An 8,955-nucleotide genomic window follows, 5' to 3' on the forward strand; every position below is an offset into this window, starting at 1 on the left:
TATTTCGGTGCGCGCCGCGCTCTCAACGCCAAGCGACTTTCACTTTGCGAACGCACACATTCACAAACATAATATATATAGAGAAAATTATACGCCACCGCTGCTCAAATCACACAACGGCAGCCAAAACAGACAATTCCAAGGTTCGTTTTTTGCAGATTAGGATTTTTGCAACCTTTTCATTCTCAACACGTAGCGCCTAACGTTGGAGAAATAAACCAAACTAAACAAAAATCTACTATGACAATTCGCCATGGTTCTTTTATTGTGAACGACTTGAATATTTGTGTACACAAAGAATATTTTTTATAGATAAACTTAGCAATTAATTAATTAATGGCATGGAATCCATTAAAAAGTTTAAAAAGTTCCTTAAACTTCAAAATGCGCGGCTTTGATAAAACTAGATAAAATCAGACAAAAGTAAAATCGAAGTGGCAAATTAAAATTTAACCTTTACTGGTTTTCACGAAGAAAAAAATGGCAAAAGTATAGTAACATCAGGATCATCGTTTTGTAAAGTTTAAAAATTTAATCAACAACAGAATAAGCCATTTTATTCTGGCAAACTTCTTCATTGTCCTACGGCGTTCAATATTAATTCTTCTTATCGTAAGATATTTTAACAAAAATTTTTTAAGCCCATGATCTTTCCGACAAAAAAAACACTCATTTGTAAACTTTTCTATATCAATTAAAATATATTCATGGCTAAAGCAGTGACATTTTTAAATTTCTTAATTCTGCCTAAAAATAAAAATAAAATAAGTAAATAAAAAAATCAAAAAACTTATTACTTCGGTATAGAATTTAAATTAATTTAATAAGTTTCTATTATCTAAAATTCAATTGTAAAAATAGCATAATATTTAAATATGCTTAAAATTATATTAAATATCAGCGCTTATTGCAAATTAAATTTCATTGGGGCGGTCCAAGTGTTGCCGCTGACAAAAAAGAATTCTCGAAACGGCAACTATAGGTAAAATTCAGACACCTGAAAAACCTGATTAATCTCGCGCGACAAGTCCATAAAAATATAATGTAACGCTTCTCTATTTACCGCAAACTCCCAACAGGACAAGTCTCTTTTCTTCAAGTGGCTTAATGACGGGTCGCCGCGTTCAATTAGCGAGCCACTAAAAGTGTGTGTGCACCTTTTTGCCTTCTCTCTTTGCATCTCGCGCGGTGTTCATGGCGTTGGCGAGAGTTATGCCCGCGTGTTTGTTTTCCAATTCAAGAAGGTCTAATTGCAACAGCAAACACTGCACGCAGGATTTTTGTGGATTGGGAGGAAGACGCAATGCTCACAAAGATGCCGATTAAGAATACAATTTTCAAACATCAAAACGATTTTTTTAAATTATACTTTCAAAATCTACGAAGCGGCAAGTTAATTAAATGAGATGATAAAATTGTAAGAAATAAAATCATCATTTGGACTGAAGTAGTGGTTTTTAATTATTATAAACCTGGTGCAGATCAAATAATAAAATAGAACCTTTTCTAAAGCGCAATAAATAAATTCAATCACAAAATTCAGATCAAAATTTGGTGCTCTCGTACTGAGGATGTTCATTTTATATAGAGCGTGTTATCAGATATAGATAAGGTTTATCAATTAGCATTATTAATTTAATACTTTAACAAAAAAGCAGGTCTTGCGAAATTTTTAACAAACATGTGTCAATAAATTAAAGAATTAATTGCGCCATTTTGTAAACCTTGTATCGCTCTTTCCGTTTTAGACCCAAGGGCAGAGTCGTTGCTTCATAATTCAGTTTTCATTTGAAAAAATACTGGTATAAAATAAAATTCTTCGTCTTTTGGTTTGTAATTGGGACTGCAAATCCAAATAATGAATTACTTTTCTTTTATGATGAAAAGATAATTGCGCAATCTAGATGTTGAAAACAAATATTGCTTTCATCGCTTTACAAAATGAATCTTTGACATTATTTTCGGCATCCTTCTTTAATTGAACCTCCGCTTCATGAGTTTCAATAGCCAGATTTCAATTATCATTCATTGACACAAAAGAGGGATAGAAGTGAAGGCTGAATAGGAATAATTAAAAAAAAAAAGGAATTTGTTCTGTAATGAGTTCAAATAAACTGGAAAATAAGGAACAGCAAACAAATTTTTTATTCCAGTCTGTTCCAGAGGGCAAAATTCTGCACCCAGCACGTCCAGGGTGTCGTGCCGATTGCATACTTCTGAAAGACGCAGGCTGCGAAATCGTGAGAGGAGCGAGGGGTGAAGAAAAGACGCCGCCGCGCTCACGAAGCGTCTCTCGCGCCGCGCTCTTGCTTTTCGACTCTCCCAATCGCGATTGCAAGCAAGACGCACATCCGCTTTCTGGAAATGATGTTCCCTTCACAATTGACGCAACTCATTCACGTGAACGTCGTCATTTCATTTTATAGAAATTTTAAGTGTTAGGAAATTGATAAAATGGTGAAATCCAGCTCAGCGCTGCCGAGTTTTTGAAACGGCGCCGCTAAATTATTAAATGAAATTGAGCTGATTTCCGGGATTCTGATTAATTTATGAAAAATCCGAATAGAGCATCATTTAAAGTAAACTTCAGCCCTCCTAATGTGAGATTTTCACAGACCTACTGCAATTAAAACTTGGTGAAAATGACGATTCCTCAACAAAACTTAAGACTCCTCGGTACAACATTCCCAAGTGCAAAATTTAAATTTCATGGAGATTACGTTGTTTTAACGCAAATGCAAGTTTGCAGTTCCATAGCCAAACTAATTAAGTTTATAAATCCTGAATTTCAGCCCAAAATCTCTAACACCCCCTTAGAAAATTAAAAAATGAACTTCTCCACCGAGCCGATCTTGAGGCACAACTCCTGAGTGAAAAAGTTAGTATTTTTCAATTATTAATAAAAATTCCGAAATTCTCAATTTAACATTAATTAACGAACGCTTTATATAATCAGAATCTGCGGTCAAATGAGTGCGGCCGCGAAAGCCGCGGCCGAAAAACCGTTTCTCCGCGTCGTATTTTCCGAGCGAGCGAGTAGCGAGAGAGCTTGGTTTTTGCGTCGCTCGGCTCAGCTCTTTATTATATATTTCTCGTCCCCTGCTCGGGCGAGCAACCGTCACGAGCAGCTCCACCATTTGTTAAAAGCAGCAGCAGCAGACGCGCCGCATCTCTTTTTTTCCAGCTAGGTCGCCACGTCGAACGAGCACACAAAGCCGCGCTCTCGGACTACTAATGGAGGCTGCGGCGTTGCCGCTTCTCCTCCGCGCCATGACTGGCAGGCGGCGACGCGAGCGCCGCCGACGGCGGGCCGCGGCGGCCGCGGGCCCTGCGGCGGGCTGGGTGCAATCAATGTCTGCAGCGCCGCTCCGCATCGATCGTCGAAGCCTCGCGCGTTATCGCCGCGCGGCCTGCCGCGCGGCCTCGCTCTCTGGGCCGCCGCCGATGCAAATTGTGGGAGAAGAAAAAGAGAAGCACGGGGGAGTTGTACAAACGCTCTTTCTGGGAGGGGAGTTTTAATGATATATGATGGCGATGTTCCTGATTGCCTCGCCAGCGCTCGCCACAGCGCAGGGGGTGAATGCGCGCCCCCGCCAAGGGTGCACTTTGCGCTGATGAGCTGACACGTCATGCTCCGAGGCTCGAATTTCCGCGAGGCACCCTCTCGGTCGCTATGCGAAGGTGTGCGCAATTTTTTTATTGCGAATTTGGCACGCGACCAATGTGACGCCAATTAATACTTTTGCAGAACCGAGGGACTAAAATAATAATCGCCTAGTATTATTTTCGCTGACCAAATTTTACAGATAATATTTTAAATAGTTTGTTAATTTTAATTGATAATTATTAATTGGCTGAAGTGCTGGGTACCTTTTTATTTGAATGATCCTGTAATTATAATAGAACAATAGGCTATTAATAAAGAGGTAATTCAAAATTAGAATATAATAAGATCATGTTAAAGCCCTTCATATTTTGTATTATTTGCCATACAGATTTTATGTCTGCCCTAAAACATTTGCAGTTTGTCTTTTTTTAACAGCACAAGCTTCTTTAAAATTTAATAAAAACAATTATTTGCAAAGTGCTCCATGCATGCCCAAAGTTCACCAAAGTTCAATCTAATTTCATTATTATAAAATAGCAAGCTAAAAGCATTTCTTCAAAACATATAAAGGAAGGCATTTTTTGAAATGGATAAGTATGTTTGTGCAGCTATTAAACTGTGCGTGAGAAAACAATTCTAAAAATATCTTTTCTTTATTCCCCACCCGCAGAGGTAAATAATTAAATATTTTCTTCTATTATCATTTTGCAGAGCCTTATAAATTTTAGTGCGTCTTTATGAAGAAAAAATCTCACAGTTAATAAAAATTAAAGAACACTCGCTATTATTGAATATACAAAATTTTATCATGCATTAAATGAAACTTTTTGTTTATATATTATAGCAAGCAGTTTTTGTCATTCTTAATGGAATAAAAGTTCTGAATATTTTGAGCACTGCATGAAATCGTGATTCTGAAATTAACATGCATATACTTTTTGATCTCTAATTCAATTCTCTGAGAGAGATTTTGATTTTTTTTTAAACAGTCAGAAAAAGATCATTTTGTGGCTTCTCTTTGTCCGTAGATTAAAAATTCAAAAAAGGCGGATTGCGAAACATCAATGTTTTGAAATTCGCTTACAATTAGTAAAATTTGAAGTCAAGAAAATTATTTTATAACTCTCTCAAGGGATCAGAGGACAATTTGGATCATTTAATAAAATAAGCCGTACCAATAAAGCTGTAATGACCGCGCCACTGTCGGCGCGTATAAATATTAGTGTAATGTATGAAAAAGTTATAACATTCAAAATTCTCACAAGTTTAAAATAAAGACTTTTACTATAATCAAGAACAATATTTTCTCATTAAAAAAACACAATATGAAGCAAATTCTTCAAATTTTCCTGGTTCTTTCCTTCTGTCGCTTAGTGGCAAATATCTACTTAAGACTATTGCACGTCACAAAATATAGAGCGAAATACAATAAAAAGTCAAATTTAAAAAAAAAATCCTCAAAAAATTCCTGATGATCATGAGATTCAAAGAAAAACTCTAATGAAAACATAATATATTAAGATTAAATAAAACGTTTTGTCATTTCGTAACACTTTAATTACAATTTGCATGCGCAGGCTTTTTGAATAGATGCATGTGCTGCAGTATTTATAGGGTGATGCGTTTCGATTATAAATTGGCAGAATTGTTGATTTTTCACCACGTATTGTATTAGGATGTCAAATTTTCAAGCGGATGATCATTTATTAACACGTTTTTTCATTTAGACCCAAAAAGGTCAAAAAATGCAACTCGCAATCAGAATTTAAATTTTTATTATGCGGAAGCAATTTATATCTTTTGTCACAGTGCAGGTACGGCAGCTAGGTCTTGCTTTTATAAAAACATATAAAAATATAATTATAAGTTATGCTTAATTTAGTTATACAATAAAGGTTTTAACAAACCATCTTAATTTGGTTTTAATTTCATATAATTAATCGGAAATGCATATACGCGCAGCTTATATGACAAACGCCTAAAGTTTTGTTGAATTCACCACGATTAAACAGTGAAAGTTGTTTCTATGGAAAAAATTTGGTAAAAGTGTCAGTCAAAATAAAAATCGCAAATAATTGTAATAATTGTAATTATAAATTTTAGATCAAGAGTGCATTAGTAAGGGAAATCCTAAAGAGCCCTCTCATCTTACTAATTGCGGCCACATGCCGCATGGTTTTTATATAACATAGTATAAATTTTGCAAAGTTCTGAAAATTTCAAATTACCTTTTGTTGCTTTCTTAACTTGTTTGGCTTCCCATCAAAAATCTCAATTCATTTTCACAGTATTTGTTTGGCTCGATTAGAGAGGCAATGAAATTTTACTACGTCTCGCTCGTAAGCCAAAAGTTTGTTTTAAGTTTGCTTTTAAATGGCCAAGACCCGCAACCAGGTTAGTTGTCGCATTACATTATCATGAGTGCGCATCGCTGCACAATTCGCCACAAATCAAATCGTTTGATGGATGCATTTACACAAATTTATTCAAGCGTGCATATCATTTTTGCCAATTTTATTGAGAATAGTGAAATGTCCCTCTTAGCTGAGCCATAATTATGCGACTCTTGCATAATTTTTGCATAGTTTTAGCAAAATTCTTGAGGAGTGGTGGTGCCGTTTTGTCCAACTATTTGTTTTTTCTCAAAAAATTGTTTTCAAAAATTTGTATAAACAATGTGATGTAACAATTTGGACAAATAAACAACAATAATAATACTATATTTTTAGAGCATCTCTCATGAATAGATGATTCTTCCGCTGAATTAATTAAGTCCAATCAGCATATCTTTTTTAAAATACTTTTATACCACAAGAGCAAATTAAAATAACTTGAATTCTTTAAAAGTTTTGAAAGATGCAGTTTTGTTAAAATTATCTAATAATTTTATTTGATATTGGCCATTTCCTTTTGTCAAATTATTTCTAACAGCACAATTTAAATTACTGAACTAATGATAAAATGTGCAAAATAGGTTATTAGTTTGCATTAATTAAGTTGAAGGTTAACGCCTTTGTAAGTCAGATTTATTGATTAATTATTACGAATGCCTGTTTTCATATCGGTTAATTGGAGCAGTTAATTAAAAAAGTCACATAAGGAGAAAATAAAAGCATGCGCGCAGCAAATATGTAGAGAGGTCGATTGATCTCGAGTAGTTCAATAAGGGCAAGTTAAGCTCTGCAGGACGTCGTGTTGGAAACAATGAGTCCAACAGCGAGCGGTGCTCACTCGGCAGCAGCACTTTTCCAGCATCGCTCGCCAGCGAAAATCAATCAATTTGATTCGCAGACGGCGCCAACGCATGCGTGGCTCAGGTCGGCAATTAATGCTCGCGCCAACTCGGGCTACGCGCGCGGCTCCTCTCTCGTCTCCTCGCAGATTTTTCTCTTTCTTTAATTAGCGCCTCTCGCAGCTTTTGCTCTTAATTGCGCCTCTCGTTCTTTCTCAGGCAAGCCAATCCAAACACGCGCAAAAACAAACGCCATAAACAAGCTGGCTGCCCATTAGGCTTTGCACCTCATTAAACTCATTTCAAAGTGCACAATAACATTTTATTGTAAGCAACATTCTTGTCCCCTTTACTCAAAATAAGATTTGAATAAAAAAAAATAGTTAATTATATAAGGTTTTATAATTATTAATTTGAAATTTCCGGAAAAATTCAACTGCGTTATAATTGTTATTTGGTTGCCGTGTTCATTAAATAATTATTGCCCTTTCAGTATTACACAATTTCTTGATTTACATAACACAACATGGACTTTTGTATTTTTAGTTTTTTTTTTAATATTGAAGAAATTTATTTTTTAATAGCTATTTTATTAATAGAAATAAACGTTTGCATCTTATAACAATGCTATATGTGGATTCCATTTTAACTATAATAGATTGAAATTTTTCTATAATAACAAAGATGATGAACATTGCAGTAGCTTAACTCTGCATAGTGAGATTTCCAAACCAAGACTATAAAACCCCATCTCTGAAAAATTCTGATCTAAAAAACTCATTTAAAAAACTTAGCTTTTCATGTAGATCTTTTCAAAATCAAGCTTAAAATCTTTGTAGGAAAAATTAAATAAGGAAAGAGAAAGCGTTTGCATCGGTTCGCATATGTTTTTAAGATTGCATTTAACTAATTTTATAAAATTACAGTTCGAAATGGCCTATACGTTAATTATTTATTTTCTCTTTATCTTCCAAAAAAATATACTATGCAAAAAAACTATATTCGAAATACCAAATGTCGAAATTATGTACTCATATGCTATATTAAAACTATTAACAATTTGATATTTCTCTTAATATGAATTTAATTTATATTTAATTTTGAAAAATATATAGAAACAAATGAAAGTCGATCTTATACATAGACTGGTTTTCATCATTTATCAAAGTGTTATCTCACAATCAGTACGGTCAGTTGAAAGTATATTATAAATCCAGCTTTTGAAAGATAATTTAACAAGTTTAAGTAAAATTCATTTTACTAGCCCGTACCTAGTAAAATTAACTAACCTCAGGACCTGAGGCACTTTTAACAAGATTTTTCTAGTAAATATAACTGGAACCTAGGCTATATTGAAAATATTTATGTGTGAAAAATAATTCAGTTTACATATATGTTTAAAGCTTAACATTAACATTTTTGTTCCGCGAAAACCTGCATGAAATATGAGCATATTTATTTCTTGCGACTCTTGTGGAGTTACAATTTTTTGTACCTTTTCCTAGATGAGTCATTTATGGGAATTTTTATTCAAAATTAAAAGTTTGGACATTTTTTATTCATAAAAGAGTGTGAAAATAATGTGGCATTTCATTTTAAATTTTGCTGAAAGACCTTGGGCTGCACCATAGATATCTAAACGAGTAAAAATTAATGAGGGCCATCCAAAAGCCTAACCAGGCTCCGGCTAGAAATGTAGCTCGGGCTGAATTAACCCAGCACCAGCCAAATTGAATGGCAGCTTAAATTAGCTATAAAGTTATAATTTATATAGCCTTTTATTGGACCCAGGTTATAAGGCTTTTCGATCGCCATCGCATTATATTTAATTCACGCTCTCCTATAATGCACTGAAGATGCTTGAATTTATAATTTTCAGGACAATTGATTTCATAAAAATTTTATGCGGGTATTTTATAATTTAATTAAGCCTAGCTGTGGAGGTGCATCGCATATGGCCTGTTGTTAATTTTATTAACTTTTCCCCGTTCACTCTCCTTTTGGTTAAAAATTGATACCTCAAAGGAAATGCGGGCGAATCCTGCATTTGTAATTTAAACGAGCTTTGTCAAATTAATTGAAATTAAAAATAACTTGATTAAAATCCTGCTGCGGT

This window comes from Neocloeon triangulifer, unplaced genomic scaffold (genome assembly GCF_031216515.1).
Source record: "Neocloeon triangulifer isolate White Clay Creek 2 clone unplaced genomic scaffold, ASM3121651v1 ptg000013l, whole genome shotgun sequence".
Taxonomy (NCBI): domain Eukaryota; kingdom Metazoa; phylum Arthropoda; class Insecta; order Ephemeroptera; family Baetidae; genus Neocloeon; species Neocloeon triangulifer.